We start from the raw sequence: 17430 nt of genomic DNA, 5'->3' as shown, positions 1-17430 counted from the left end.
GTATTGCTCAGCAGAACTTTTGACAAAACCATACTCATATAGCACTCGTCTTTAAAAGAAAAAATTGAGAATATAGAGATGAATGTAATTTTAATAATATAAAAATTCAACATCGGCCAGATAGTGCTTAATCTTAATTAAGATAGGCTTAATACTTACTTGATTTTACTCTTAGCTGAGCTCTACTTACAAAGGTGAATTTGTATCCATGTATATTCACACAGTATTTGCCTTATCAAGAAAAACCGTGTAGGTGTTTTCTCCCCTCCAGTAGCTTATTAGCTCCTGAGCTGTGTTTTTTGGCTTGGCCTTTTTATTAAAACTCATTGTTCATATGTAAATTCTGTGAGAATATTAGTCTAAATCTCCCTTCACAATTTTCTTAATTAGCCATTTCTTTCTGCTTTGAGACAGTGTTCTCAGTAAAGACACAAACTGCAGTTCCCAAAAATAAACTTAGACAAGGTTCTGAAGAATGGAAATAAAAGGCAGCTTTTGGAGATTTCTGGAAACATAGTGCTGAAGAAAATGATTATGTGGTGTAAGACTCCTTTCTTCAGGTATAAAGCTGTAACTGATTGATTTGTTTATTCTCTTAGAATAAAAATAAACATCTAGCATTTGATCCTTTGGAATGAATATTATCTCTCTCTCCTCCAGAGAGGACAATGGATATTTGTAGAGGCTGACCAGAAAAATATTCCATTTATTGCTCTAAAACCTGTATTAAACTCATTTTGAGTATTTGCAAATGAAATAAAGGTTTTATCTTTCAATAAGACATAAAAAGTGAAAAGTGTACTCTCTTGTAAGACTTTCCCATTCCTTCCAAACACCTATTTAGCTTCATAATGAGTTTTGTCCCTGATGCAAGGTCAGTCTTGACTTTTAATCATGCACAAAAGGAAAAAACAATGGAATTTTAATATCAATATCACAGAAATGGGAATTTAGCTTTCCTACCCCTACTCATTTAGGTTGGGTTTCTACCTACCAGGTTTCACCACCAGCTGTGTTCCACTTCCAAAGGTGACTTTCCAGTTGGATACTGAAGTCACACAGTGACACATCCACTAACAAAAATGTCATACAACTTTTAGTCCAGATAAGTATATGCAAAAGCCAGTAACTGGGAAAACATGTATCACCATTAGCACATACCTCTGACTCATCTCTGTCTCCTACAAGGTTTCATGTCAATACTTTTTATGGGTCAAGAAAAATGAAGTGCTCTGAACATGGGATGCTTTGGAATAGTCAGGAAAAAAAATAATGTACCTAGCACTCTCTTTATGACAGTAAATCTTAATTACATGGTTTCTAAACTGTGCCTTGGAAAAGAGAGAGAAACACTATCAGAAACATTTAACTCCACTGTCCTGAATGGTTTTGCAAGGGAAGATGTAAATGAGAAGTAAGGATAAATGTCTAGGGAGGCAGAACTTCCCCAGCCTCTTCTACCTCTATTAATGCATATCAAATCACTTGTAAATATACATATATATATTTGTTGTTGTTTGTTTGTTTGTGTTTTTGTTGCAATGATTGCAAGATGCAATACTGAAGAATATTCCTCCTTTTGACACCACCTCAGAATATAAACTGTATATTAAATGGGATCTGAATCAAGTCAAGTCTGTAGCTGAAATCACCTACATTTTGTAATGGTGACCACTTACTAAAAAAATCTTGGTTTTCTTCCCATCACTTTCTACATTTCACTTTTCATTACCAATATTTCCCTCCCCAAACACACAGTATTTTCCAGTTTTTTGGAAGAGTGAAATGCTTGTCACAGAATTCAGCAGAAGAATGATTTCTCAACTATGAATCTAAGGCAAAATATATCAAAAATACCATTTTGATCACAAATCAGGATTTATTACAATTATTTAGCCTGACCACTATATAACACAAGAAAGAAAACAAAGTGCAAGATTCCTACAGTATCTGAGATTCTCACTATAGAAAAAAATGAAAACAATGACACCCTACAGATCAACATTATGTACCAATAAATTGAGCTGGGTACATTTCCACAAGAGTTTCAGAGCAAGTGAAACTGGTCCTTCAAAATGTATTTTAATGTCCTTAAGTAAATTTGATCACCTTCATCCACTGAATCTGGGCCCCCAGGCCTTTGACCAGCTTCCAGAAGAATACCTTAAGCATTTTAATTTCTTATGGGAAAAATGTGGTTCTTACAATAAACTCCTTAATAACACTGTGTATCCGTCTTATAATTTACATTCAACTTTCAATTTATCTCCCCTTACACTTTATCTTCACAACCAGATAGATCTCTATATCTTGAACACCATGAAGAAAAAAAAACTACCGTCACCACCAAAAAAAAAAAAAAGTGTTGCTAATTAGACCCTACTTACTTTTTGTCATAACCAATCATGTCCCCTGCCCAAATGCCTGCTTTCAACCTCCTGTAATTTCACTGCCCAAGAATCTTCTGAATAAGAATAAATAAATAAATAAATAAAATAAAACCAGCTCTGAAGTTTGATTCTAAGAATTTCTCAGCTAAAAACATCTTAGTCCCATGACCTTACTGTAAAGAGAAAGTTGTGATTTAAAAAAAAAAAAAAAAAAAGGCTAAAGTCATATGTAGAAAAAATATTTTCTGGGAAATGCCTTTTGGGCTGTTTTTTTCCTTTACCCCTCAGATACTTTCTTTGAACTAAAACTGCAAACTGGATTTATTTTTTTTCCTATTTATGAATCATTGTTCTTTTCCTTTTTTCTAGTAAGTGAACAAAAAGTTCAATTTACTTTAAAGATTTTTGGTATACCTGCATATTATTTGTCTGCCTCTCAACAGAAGCATAAGTGATCATCTTGTCACTGTGTTTCAATTGACAATGAAGTCAATAAACCTAACAGAACTAGATCACATTTATGATTTACATTTCTGAACACATGCAGGATATATCTGAATTCATCAGATGAGTGTGCAATGCTCTGTAAGAAGATATCTATGACCAAGACACAAGAACATTTTTGTATCCATCTCCACTGAAGACACAGGAGTTGAACTGTATGGACTCTGGGTGGATCTGGGATTTGCTGAAACCATACAGTCTAAGATTAGTATTTTTACCTGAAGACTTACTTGGAAGCACAGACATGCGAGTTCCTCCACCAAAAGTGAACTTTCCATAAGTACCAAGTACACTGTGATAAGGTGCTTTACATAAACTGTTACTGGAAGAGTTTAACAGATTCCCAATCACCACTGAATGACAGAATTAGATGTTGCAATGCCAAAATCCTTAGGAGCCAATATAAAGCAAAATGTCTTTCTGTGCTGATGACTGTATCCTCCAAAGTTTACTCTAGCAGGTTAAATATATGCTAAACCACATCTTATCACAAACATCAGAAAATAATACTTTGATGTCCACATTAGTACACATTTGGGGGCTGTAAAAATAAAATAGGTTTAAGTTTCTGTGTTTCTCCCAATTGAGATATTTCAAATGAGACATGGATATAAAAAAAGAGGACAGCATTTAGCATGTAACATTTCCATGCAACCATTATTTTACCAATTTATTAATTTTAAAAAATTAAAAATTGTCTTAATTGTTTGACACCCACCACCCTTATAAGACAGTATATGTTGGAAGACCGTGGGGCCATACGAAAAATCAAAATTGAGAGGTTTTTCAGTCTTAAGGATACTTAGCAAAACAGACATGAGATTCCCTAAAGACAGGATTTCCAAACAAATTAAATGAAAAAAAAAAATGGAGGTGAAATTAGTAAAATTAGTTTGATATAAGAAGCTGAATCATGGAAAAAGAAGCTGGCCTGTTAATGTTTGTGTATGACATTCTTTATTTCTTGTTTACTTGGTATTATAAAAATGCTTACTCATTGGCCAAATATTACTGCCCCCAAATTTCATATTCATACAGACAGCAAGTGCTTTATACAAATAATCCATATATATATATATTCCTTTTAACTCTCCTTCTCCTACCTAAATGCAACTGAGAGTATTAAAGGATGACATCCATAGCTTATTACTGAATGTGACTCATGGCTTGACTGAAGAGATGACCCTCATGACTAAAGACATTGTCCTTCATCTCTTTAGTTATGTTGTTAATAATAGTCTTCATGCTATTTGTATCTAAAGAATTTACATATAACAATAGTGTTGTTGTTTTTTGTTTGTTTGTTTTTGTTTTGTTTAAAGTGCCTGTAAATGTCTTCCTTTCTTTTCTTTCCCCTCTAAATGGGAAACTAATTTATTTCACAAAGGAATAATAATCTCTCTGTTTTATATATACATTTACTTTCAAACCTCTACAATCCATTACTTCACGAGGAAAAGGAAACTGTTTTTACCATCACTGTATTTCCAATTCCGAAGGTGAATGTAATGTTAATTTTCTTGATAATAGTTTACATAGTGCTGTGCTTTGGATCTGTGATGAAAATAGTACTGAGAACAAAACCATATTTTAGTCGTTGTCAAGCCAATTAGTCAAGGACTTTACTTCTCATACTGCCCTGCCAGCATACAAGAAGCTGTGAGGGGACACAGCCAGGTCAGCTGACACTAACTGACCAAATGGATATTCCATACCATATAGCATCATGCTCAGCAATAAAAGCTGGGGAGAAAGAAAGTGGGGGCCTATACTTGGGAGATATACTTGGGGAGCAACAACATCTGGAGTGACTGATGGCATTCATCTTCCCAAGAAACCATTCCATATGATGAGCCCTGCTTTCCTGGAAACGGCTGATCTGCCTGCTGATAAGAAGTAGTGAATGAACTTCTTGTTTTGCTGTACTTGTATGAACAGCTTTTGCTTTACTTCTTAAACTGTCTTTTATCTCAGTCCATAAGTTTTCTCACTATTACCTTTCTGATTCTCTCCCTATCCAATGGACAGGGAATGAACAAGCAGCTGTGTGATACATATGCCTGCTGGGGTTAAACCACAGCAGTGAATTACCTGTTGCAGAGAGAACTCAGAACCATGGTACATGCAATAACACAAGCTTTAATGAATTCAATAAACTCAATTTCTACTGGTACCTCATTTGCTGTCAAGCATACGCAGATCAACTCTGGCTTAAAATTGCTCCCTGTGAACTTGCTTCTACTTCTCTTCAAGGATTGTTCCTTATCAAATCAGACAGACAGGAATAGACTCACTCAGGCACGCTGTTAAAGACTAATAATTAATAAATTCATAATAACCTTAGATATTTCAGTGCTTTTTAAATCATTTTTAAATTAATACCTAATTAAGTATTCACATGTCATTCACTGTTTCTATTCTGGAAACTCAGATTAAAACGATAACCCCCAAAATTAGTTAAACTATATGGGGAACTAGTACTGAATTGAACTTCTTCTTTGGCCTACATATATGTACATTTGTATACATGCTATCCTCAGAAACACAGGCACTTGCTTTCTAAAGCCTTGGACATTTCTTTTAGGCTTACATGGCTTTAATTTAGGTGCATTCCTCCTCTGAATTCAAGCTCCAGGTTGCCACATCCAAAGTTACAACCACAGAGCTTTACAAAATCCTGACCATGGAAAGCTTTTGATCTGGGACAGAATTTCTGCAATGCTCTTTTCACTTCTAACTGTAAAACTAGTAAAAATTTAATTTGAAAAGTCTTTTCCACCCCAATCCCTCATTGACCACTCCTCCTAGCCTTCACATAGTACAAAGAAACTGAGACTCTGGACTACATGTTCAAGGAAATTTTATGTCCTGAGACAGACCAGCAACATATCCTAAGCATCTGAGTTATCTAAATTTAGTACAGATGTACTAGTGTGTATCTGTAATTAGCAAAAGCCACAGGCAATTCTCAAGCACAGTTCTCGTCTTAAAAAACAAACAACCAAAAAACAAACAAACAAACAAACAAAAAATAACCCTCTAAAACCTAACAAAAATATAAACAGAGAAACAAAAAACTCCAAATCCAGTGATAAAGATAGAAGCAAAAGTCAGCTTGGGTTAGTAGATTTGATCTTGAATGCTTGGTACTAAAGGGACTAAACCTAGTCTCTCAAGTCAGACAATTTCAAAATGAGCATTCACTTGTTCTTCATCAAGAAAATCGCTTCAAGAAATTATTCTTAAATCACTAAATGACAAAGCTCCTCACAGCACCATGAAGATCTGTTTTTGAGATTTTTATTTCTGGCACTTACTTGGAAGAACAGTCAGCCTTGTCCCCTCTCCAAAACTGAGTGTTTCATAGGCACGTATGGAGTTACACTGTGACAAAGAGCTTTACCAAAGATTCTGGCAGTAGCTGTTGACACAGAGGAGGGGTTCTTTTTGTTTGTTTTTAAAGCTTTGATGTGTATACACAGATCTCTTGGGGGTTTCTTCTCAAGCTTTCTAGATCAAAACCCTAAAAATCCTCATAACAATTCACTACTTTGCTATTTTACCCCTCTGTGGTGTGCTGTGGTATTCTATCTCACCAGCCCAGTTCTTATATATCATAGAAAAGACTGTAGCTGCATCTTTCTATGATAATTGTTCTAACTTCTACAATTGCTGTTAACTGTAGTCTTGAAGGTGGGTAAAAAAAAAAAAAAAAAAAAAAACAGGGCGGGAATGGAAGATTTTCTATAGCACTTTCTCCATCCACCTCAGTTAGTGAATATCCCCTCCTACGCCAACCTGCTACACTGAGACAACTTGTACTTAAACTATCTAATGTCTTCATCTAATACAATCTAAACTTAATGATGTTTCTTCGTTATTTTTTTTTTCAGATGCCCATGATTCCCCTGACCAAAATGATGACCAAGCCTTAAGAATGCATTACTCTCTCAGATGTGAATCTGTCTTTGTTCTCTCATTTCCAAGTTTGGGGGCTGGTATTTCTTCCATTATCTTCCTTTATAACTGAAATTATAAACAGACAGTCTACAGTGGAATATTTTCAGACAACTCTGTATTCCAACATGGTTTATTTTTTCCTCTTCCAATCTTAGAAGAGATTTTGTCTCAAGGCTAAGCAAGTAGCCACTTACAGCATTCCCCCTGCAATGAACCACCTCAAAATGCCTCTCAAAACTCAGGTTAAAAAAACTATGGAAGTCATCCAATTCCATCCAAACTGTCCAGTGGTTACCCTGGAAGGATCAGATCCTTGACAAAAATTAAGTTGGTATTTGCAATGTTTTTGCTCCTGTAGAATATTTTGCAAAAAGTAATTTGGGTTAAACAAACAAGCAAACAAAAACAAAAAACAACAACAAAAAAAAAAAAAAAAAAAAAAAAAAACACAACAGACTAATGCATCTAATTATTTTTTAACTCTCGTGCACTAGTTCTAGTCTTTTCAAATTGCTGATGGACAGAAAAGAAGCATCCTAGGAACAAAATTCAAAAATAGAGTCTCTTCACAAATATTATTTCATATTTTTCCCCAGAAACAAACCTTCCTACTCTGTGCTTCTCTCTGTAAACAGGCAGTAACTTTCAAGCCTTTTCTAGTGTGTGAAGAGAATGGCATCCATGATCAGCACTTCCACAGTCAGAAAGGAGTCCTGAATGTACAGGATCAAATCAGACTGAAAACACATGGTTTTGTAGCAATAATCTCAGTTCTTAAAAAAAAATATATATATATATAAATATATATATATATTTATACATATATATTGCCCACAGCTGGCTAGTTTTATTTTAATTTTAATGCACATGGAATAAGAATATGATACATTTGGAGTATATCCATATTTTTGCGGGATTTTTTCCTCCATTTCTTCTTATCTGACTGTACTTCCTGTTTTGAATATCTGAATATCACATCTGAGGAGATGCTTCATCACTATAGTAATCAAGAGCTTTGCAAAGTACCTACTGTGAATGGGATTTTATTCATGAGATTTATTTTACTTCACAAAACTGACTGCTGTATATGGCAGAAAAGTGATTTGTGCTCCTGGCATTTTCACAGAATCACAGAATCACAGAATTGGAGGAGTTGGGAGGGACCTCGAGAGATCATCGGGTCCAACCCCCCTGCCAAAGCAGGTTCCTTAGAGCAGGCTGCCCAGGTAGGCAGCCAGACAGGCCTTGAATATCTCCAGAGAAGGAGACTCTACAACCTTCCTGGCAGCCTGTTCCAGTGCTCCATCACCCTCACCTTGAAGAAGTTCTTTCACATGTTGGTGCAGAACTTCCTGTGCTCAATTTTGTGTCCATTACCCCTTGTCCTGTCCCCACAAACCACTGAAAAGGGGTTGGCCAAATTCTTTTGTCTCACACAGACACACAACATTTTATTCCATGTTTGAGAATTTTAAATGGGAGTGAGGCCCTTGGAAATTACATCCTCATTTTTCTATAGACAAAAATGAGCAGCTTACCTCTTGAGCTTGCACATTTAGACATATTCCATGCACAAATATGATCTTATCAATTTTCATACAGTAGTTCAGCCCTTTACAAAAGTGTGATGTCCATGCTCTTCTGAAATTTAAGAGATTTTCATTGCAGTTAATACTTTGATGTGATAATGAAAGATTAAAATTTATGATAATTTTAACTTTAAAGCAACTTGACTATCATACATGGGAACGGAATATTAGAAGCCTTGAAAAATCCCTTAAAATGAATAGGATATAAAAGCAGATATTCCTTTGTCTGCTGAGAAAGACCAACCAATATAACAGTGGTGAAATAAATTAATCTTTCAGTAACTTTGCTAAGATAAGTGAATACCTGTAGATCTTCTTTGGGGGAAGGAAAAAATATATATTTTTTCTGAAATTGTTACTTTTTTCATGAATGCACACTTCTTATAAAATAATTTTCTTTCTGTACCACAGTCCACAGAGAAGAAAAACATTTTAAACAGTTATAGATCAGTGTATAATAACTGAGCATCCTTTCCAGAATAGCTTAGCCAGTCAGTTCCACTCTAGCCACACACTGCAGTCTCAAGCATGTTTACATGCATTAAAGGAAATGAAAAAAAAAAAAAAAAATAGAACCAGCAGCTCATCAGATGTTTTTCTTGGGTAGCAAGCACAGCAGAGTTTGTTTTTACTCAGCATTGTACTAGTTGAATTGAAGAGTAAGTGTGGTTTCTATGCCAGCAGTACCTTCCCTTCCAAATTTTAGTGCCACAGTGTTTTAAAAATACAAATATCACTTCTTTCATTGTCCAGATATTTTTTTCTCTGTAAGATAATCACTGCACAATTTGCATTAATTAGTATTGCTCAAATTGTAACTTTACTGCTGGGAAACCTCTGTGTCTATCCATGCAAAAATGATTTATGTATGAAATGGCTATGTTTCCAATCTGTATTGTATGTGCAACACCTACTGAAGTCAAAGTCTCAAAGGTGGGAAGGAAATATTGTCCATATCCTTATAGAATGAAGAGCGGTAGATCAAATACCTCAGAAGTTTTAAGCATCTTCCCCAGAGTTCCAAATGCACAAACTTGTTATACAAATAGAAACTCTCCCACTGATGCTAGTATAAAATATAGAATCATAGAATATCCCATGTTGGAAGGGACCCACAAGGATCATCAAGTCCAACTCCTGGCACCGCACAGGTTTGCCCAAAATTTTAAACCATATGAATAAGTGCACAGTCCAATCACTTTTTAAATTCAGACAGGCTTGGTGAAGTGACTACTTCACTGGTTCCAGTGTGCAACCACCCTCTTGGTGAAGAACCTCTTCCTGATATCCAGCCTAAACTTCCCCTGCCTCAGCTTAACACCATTCTCATGGGTCCTATCACTGGTGTTTACAGAGAATAGGTCACCTGCCTCTCCACTCCCCCTCGCAAGGAAGCTGTAGACTGCGATGAGGTCTCCCCTCAGCCTCCTCTTCTCCAGGCTGAACAGGCCCAGTGACCTCAGCCACTCCTCATAATGAATCTTCCCCTCTAGGCCCTTCACCATCTTCATCGCCCTCCTCTGAACACTCTCCAACAGTTTAATGTCTTTTTTGTCCTGTGGTGCCCAGAACTGCACACAGTACTCAAGGTGAGGCTGCACCAGCACAGAGTAGAGCGGGACAATCACCTCCCTCGACCGACTAGCAATGCCGTGCTTGATGAACCCCAGGATACAGTTCACCCTCCTGGCTGCCAGGGCACACTGCTGACTCATATTCAATTTGCTGTCAACCACAACCCCCAGATCCCTCTCTGCAGAGCTGCTCTCCAGCATCTCGTTGCCCAGTCTGTATGTAAAGCCAGGGTTGCTCCGTCCCTGGTTCAGGACCCGGCACTTGCTTCTGTTAAACTTCATGCAGTTGGTGATGGCCCAGTTCTCCAGTCTGTTCAGATCTCTCTGCAAGGCCTTTCCACCCTCATCCAAGTCCATAACTCCTCCACGTTCGGTGTCGTCAGCAAATTTGCTCAGAACACCTAGTCCTACATCCAAATCATTTATAAAAACATTGAAGAGGACTGGCCCTAAAATGGAGCCTTGACAGACCCCACTAGTGACCATCCACCAGCCAGATGTGGCCCCATTTACCACAACCATTTGAGCCCTGCCCGTCAGCCAATTGCTCACCCATCATATGATGTTTTTGTTAAGTTGTATGCTGGACATTTTGTCCAGTAGGATCCTATGGGAAACTGTGTCAAAAGCCTTGCTGAAGTCCAAAAAGATCACATCAGCTGGTTTCCCTTGATCAACTAGATGGATGATCTTATCATAAAAGGAAATAAAATTTGTTAGGCAGGACCTACCCCTCATGAACCCATATCGGCTGGGACCAATGACCGCATTGTCCCCCAGGCGTGCCTCAATAACTTCAAGAATCATCTTCTTCATAATTTTACCAGGCACTGACGTGAGACTGACAGGCCTGTAATTGCTAGGGTTTTCTTTCTTACCCTTCTTGAAAATTGGCACAATATTTGCCAGCTTCCAGTCTACTGGGACCTCTCCAGATTCCCAAGAGTGTTGAAAAAATAATTGAGAGAAATAGAAGAGAATTAGAAACAAAAACAGTCCCATTCTGTCTTTATGCTTAAGTCATTTCATTTTCCTCCTAGTTCCTGCAGCGTTTGGGTACATAACAAATTCTAAAGAATTTATCTACCTCATTTCACACCCAGTGGAAACCAAACGATATGTCATTTTACTCGAATCACATAGCAAATGACCACTTCTAAGACCAGTCATTTAACAGCCTCCTAACCCATGACTGAGTGTACCCATTTACATTTGTTCAGGAGCATAATTTCCAGAGAGAGTCTCACACCTCAATATAGTCATTACTGTGATTGTAGTATACCTAATGAAGCAAAGGGTCCCAATGTATGACACACCGAATTCTCGAAGAATAAAGGGCCACCCAAATAAAAAATCTCTTTTGCAATGGAGGAATCTTAATCCTTCAAATCCCAGTAAAATACAGAAAATGTTTTATTTTTGACACAGGTTTGTAGCATACAAAGTACCTTGATAACAGCAAATAGACTTACGTGTTTCAAGAAACGGACAGGTCCATAGGCAGGACTTTAATGGAACTGAAGTGTCTGGGTCCTTCCATAGTGAGAAACTTTCCATAGTACAGAAGACCACAACATTCAAAGGAGAAAAGGGCTTCACCAGGACAACACAGCTCCTTGGTGCATCTCATCCACAGCCTTCCTAGCTGCAACAAATTATACTGTAATTTCTTCATCACAGGGCAACAGACATTATGGCATTTCAAATTACTCCATATTGTTATTATTCTATTCATTTACTGAAGCCAGAGAACTCCATTTCTTTCTGTGTCAGTCTTCTTCCTTGTTTAGCAAGACATCCATATCTTTGAAAGGCCTTAACCTGCTTTAGCCATAACAGATTTTCAGGGAACAAACTCATCCCTTAATCCCAACAACACATCTTTCTACCAGCTGGAATACTCTGACTGCTGAGTTTGGGTTGTTGTTGGTTTTTTTGTTTATTTATTTGTTTGTTAAAAAATCTTACAGCGCAAAGCCTTCCCCCCCCACCCCCCCAAGTACTAACTTATTTCAAGAGTAGTTATACAAGCTTTTTTTTTTATTATACTCCATTTCCTTTGTTTTCTGACTTTTATGTATAACTATTTTAATTTGCACATGAGAATAAAGCATCTTTGAATCTCAGTTCAGTTATTCATCTTTTTTTCACATGTGCCTTTCTGACACTGGACTTTCTAAAGCCTGTATATCATACAACAAGAAGTTTCATCTGCACCTGTTGGCAATCAAAAAAATGCAAAGTCAAAGCAAATTAATTTAATCATGTGCAGAGGTAACAGTTCATATTTTTCAGTTTGTTTGTTTGGTTTTGCTTTTTGTATGTTTTGTTTTGTTTGTTTCATTTGTTTCTTTTTCTTTTTGACCTATTTATTAGAATTCATCAAGTATAAGGTGTTGTAAGAAAAATAAACACTTTAACCAGCAGGTAGCAGGAGAGATCAAGGAAAGAAATTCATCTTATTTCAATGCACCTAATTTTATCAGAAGCTTCTTAATATTTCAGATCATACAGGACAGATTATTACCAGCAGAATCCAGGGTTCTTTCTCTAACATCTTTAATGCTATATAAGACAACATAAAGATTTAGTTGTAGAAAAGTAATTTAATGTTTTTCAGTTTTATGCAGTTTTGTATTATTTAAAATGATAGCAAAAGAACAATTAGTTTATATTCTCTGTATCTGTAAACACTTAAAATATCTATAAAATATGTCAAAAAGTGAAATAAAAATAGCTTTACCATCTCAATTTCAAAGTCCAAATGAAAAAGGATAGACTGGTGGAATTCAACCCACTCCCTCAAAAAAGTCATTTGGGGTTTTTTTGCCTCATTCTCATGCATTTTATTTACTTTTAACAAGTTAAAAATCCTAGATATACGCTGTATTTTTCTTTGAGAACCCTTTAAAATATATGTATACTCTATATTCCAAAAGCAACTCCTCTTGCACAGGAGAATAGGAGAATACAAGCACATACAATAATAATCACATAGCTCTTATATACTGTTGGGTTTTGCAGTTAAAAAAAAAAAAAAAAAAAAAAAAAAAAAAAAAAACAGCAAACATCTTTCCTCTCTTTTAACAAGAAATTACTGAAAGAAACAAAGAAACTCCAATTCAGGCTGAAATGCTGTGCATGTAAGCAGCTTAAAGACCTGCTTTAAGTCCCGCTCTAGCCCTATCTAGTGTGAAAAAATGACAGTGGGACATCATATGCAAAACAAACAAACAAACAAACAAACAAGGTTTTCTGCAAAGGTAAGACTGAGGCTTGTTCATGGCACTGAGTTGTGTGCTCGAAAGGGGTTCAAATAGGCATTTCTTCTTTTTTTTTTTTTTTTTTTCATATGACTGGAGTAAATATTTGTGTTGAAGCAGCTTACTGCAAGATACAAAGTTCCATGCATTGTTTGAGGTTGATCTAAGTGTGTTTCTCTGCAGCCTGAGTACAAATATGTTGATGCTGTCCCTGAACTTCTCCCTTTCTGTGACATTTTTGCTGGCTCTAAGAAAGCCAAGGCACAAAAGAAATCAGACTGGGAGTCCTTTCTTGTGCTCCAAGAGCCTTTCTGACTATGAAGCTTTACCATCTTTTGAGTTGTGTAACAAGATGAAACCTAGGAGACATCTAAAGCACCTTGCATAGGGGGTTCCCATACATTTCTGTAGTAATGAGAAATGTACAGAGTGGAGGTGTAAACACCCTTCTCCCCACATATAACTAGAAATATGAGAGAAAATGCAAAATATTCTCATTGCTATTCAGGTTTTCTAGCTGTACATGACACTGTCCCATTTGGTCATTCGGAAATATATTTATTTAGGGTGCATTTATTGTCCCCTACCACAGGAGAGAGCTATCATCATTTTGACATGCTCAGCAAGAAAGGACATACAGGTGTTAGACAGTATACTTTACATTTTCTGTTGTGTTTTTTTTTTTTTTCATCTGAGTTTGAACCTCTGACTTCTGATGCTGTCTGACTATCTAATTTAATGAGCAATCAAATCATTATTTTGAGAGAGACTGAAAGCCCTTTGCATCTTTTTTTTTTTTTCTAGAATTACTGCATCCATTAAATTAACAATAATCTTGCACTGAGCACAGACGTGAGCATCCTTCTCTCCAGATTGAGCTCACAAAAACATTTATGCTCATATTTCCCTTTAGTGTCATGAATTGTCATGCAGAGCAGGATTCTTCTGGTGTGTTTCTTCTAGCTGTAACCCAACTGTTTGCCAGACTACAGTCAGTGGAGGGAAACAATTCCTAAGTAGTTTAGAGAGGCATGAATAATGTACTAGAACTACTTCTATATACAAAGGTGAAACATTTTTCTTCTGTGATAGACGAGGAAAAAAGTTAACATTTGTAGATATGAGTCTCTGTAGCCTTTGCAGATATAACAATTTGTTTTGATGCAGCTTTCTATGCTGCACCTTCATCTCTTCTCTAAAAGTGTCATTCTGTCTCTTGGTACTGTTAAGAGGGAGAGAGAAGGAGAAATGCAGGTAAACAGCTTGCTTTGGATAAGAAGAAAACAGATCATTAACATCATATTTTTTCTTCCCTTTTTCTAGAGAAAAAGGTTCCAATTTGGTCTGTGGGTGGCAAGCAGAAAGTTTCATAGAGCAATGCAATTAATGACAGAAAATGGAAGAAAAAAATCCCTTGCTGACATGTAGCAAAGAAGAGAAAACACTTCTGAGCAATCATTTCAAATGAATTGTGTAGAAGTTCACTAGCAAAGGGCTTGCCTTATTAGTTTTCATTGCTTTGGTGTTTTTTTTATTTCATATTATGGTATTTTATGGTATTTTATTTTATTTTATTTTATTTTATTTTATTAACAGAATATTTCCCAAGGAAGGAAACCACAGCTACTTTCAAACTTACCTAAGAAGCCATGCCCTATGCCATTTTCACCACAATGAACGTCTAGAGCTTATAGCATACTTCAGCTATAGCTTTAGTTATTACGGACACACTGTTGTTTGGTATAACTGAATGAACACCTTCCATTTTCTTAAGTCCGTGTTAAAAGGAGAAAGGATGTGAATCAAAAACTTTAAATAAAACAAAACAAAAACCACAATAGCTCAGAAGAGGTGAGGAAATACACACTGCAAGCCACTAAGATCCCTAGCCTGAAACGTGCATGACCTTTACCTACAAAGAGGAAAATTCCCTAGCTCACTGACATAGGTACCTCTGTTGTGTGACTTAGCATTACCCAGACCTATATGTGAGATCTTTAGTGCCTGAGGTGAGAATGCAGAGTAATGCACCATTGCAAATAGCCATGAGCATTAATGTCAATCAAAGAAAGAAAGAGGGAAGACCACAAACTCTCTATCTTGAATAAATGCATTTGCATAAGTAGGAAGATACTATTTCCAGGCTTTAACACTGGGTAGACAGAGAACATTGGAGAGTCTTAAGAGCAAGCTTTCATTTTGAGTGAATGGCTCTCTGGAGGTTGTACTTATTCTAAACCAGCAGTGGTGTTGGGAGCAATTTCATATACCCAGGCCTGATTCATGTTTGAATAATACTCCACTAGACAAAACCTGTGTAGTCAGATGGAGAGGAGGGAAAGGTCAAACCACATCATTACTCACAATTTTTGCACCATTTTCTGTGTTGTCCATATGATCATTTATAACTCTGAATAGCTACTAGCCTTAACCTGGGCTGAACATGTTTTCCCATATGCACATTGTCATGGCTTGGGCTGGGATAGAATAAATTTTCTTCATAGAGGCTTGTATGATGCTGTTTTGGATTTTTTTTTTTTTTTTTTTTTTTTTGAAAATAGTGGTGATAGCTCACCAATGCTTTAATTATTGCTGTGCAATGCTTGCATGTAGTCAAGGAATTTTCTGCTTCTGGTACCACCCAGCCAGCAAGGAGATAAGGAATGCACAAGAAGCTGGGAGGAGACACAGACATGACAGCTGACCCAAACTGACCAAAGGGATATCCCATACCATAACTAGACCTAGACAGCTTCTGAGAGGGGACATGGTCCTGATAAAAGATCCAGAATAATCTACCTAGAAGTAGATTCATAGAAGTTTAAGAGCTGAAGAGGAATTGTGTGTCTGCATATATATCTGCTTCTTCCACCTGTATTGTGTGTTATAATAAGGTATTGCTTTTCCCATTATCTTTCTTCTCTATACAATGGCTGGTGCCAGAATTCTTCATTGGGTACAGATACCTCTCTTTTCCTCAAGGGCAGATAAAACAGTTAAAGTAGTTAAAGGAGTTACAGCATTTTAAGCAGTTTTTTCCCTTTTTTTCTTTTGTCCCCAGTTAATGTAAGCCATCACAGTCTACTTCTTCCCAAAGGAAGCTAATCCCTTCCTTCCAGAAGAAGGCCAACATTTTTTATTTTTTTTTCTCCAGAGGAAATGAGAAAAACAGGTTGCACCAGGTTTTACTACAGTAGGGTAGCTGGGTTGCCTCTGATTGTCTTCAATATCCACCCTTGGAACCATGTCTCAGAAACATCATACTGGACAGCTGTGACACAGTCCTCTTATTTCATGTAGTCTGACCTGAAAAGCAGTCTCAGGGGAGTTATAGGCCTGGTCACTAGTCTAGATTACTTCAATGAAAGCTAACTGTAGTCACAGTGCTTGAGTGATAGACTGTGGTAAAAGTCTGAGGGACAAGTACTTCCACCTCACAATTCACAGAGCTGGAGGTTCAAATCATCCTCTCAAAGACAGAAGTTTCTCTCCATTTGACCGAGACCTAGATAATAGGTTCTTGGGCAACTGATATTTTGGAAGAATAGTGAGGGGATAAGTGTTCCCCTCTGATCAACACTGTGCCAGTGGTGCAGAGAAATATGAGATGACTGACTACAGAAGTATCACACAGGTCATGTATGTCTTCATGATGGAAATGAGGGCTCTGGTGTCCTGTAACTTTATGAATAGGTATTTAAAACAATAGTGACTGATGTCTTTATCTGGCTGATATATTTCTGTATGAATGAGTGCTATGTCACTCAGTAGTTAGACATCTGTAGATCCCGTTCTTTGCTTGTGCACTGCTACAAGATTTTCATTCAGTCAAAGTTCTCAGACACAACCAAAGACAACCCAGAAAAATTACATTCCTTGATCTGCACAGAGAACCAGAAACAGTATTCCCAGTCATATCCTTGCCTGAGAGACTGGGAAAATGTATGATGTGGAGTGCAACACAAAAATGTAGAGGGTATCATCAGAAAATCAGGATAAAAATATGAACAAGCAAGTGTTTCTATTTTACATTATGGGGGTGGAATGGATTTTAATATAATTTTTTAAAATGACTGTTTTTGGATTTACTGTGCAAACTTCACTCATCTTCTGGGTAGGGTGAGGGTCTTCATCTAGGGGTTTGCAATTA

General features: G+C 36.7%; 1 protein-coding gene across 1 annotated transcript in view; it reads right to left on the bottom strand.

Moving 5' to 3' along the window:
- Window positions 1–17430, bottom strand: part of LOC311423015 (uncharacterized protein) — a 219465-nt gene that overhangs the window by 49339 nt on the left and 152696 nt on the right. The window lies entirely within an intron of this gene.

This window comes from Aythya ferina, assembly GCF_964211825.1.
Source record: "Aythya ferina genome assembly, chromosome: 23".
NCBI classification, from domain to species: domain Eukaryota; kingdom Metazoa; phylum Chordata; class Aves; order Anseriformes; family Anatidae; genus Aythya; species Aythya ferina.
The sequence above is the reverse complement of the archived record's forward strand: the minus strand, read 5'-3'. Positions and strand labels throughout refer to the sequence as shown.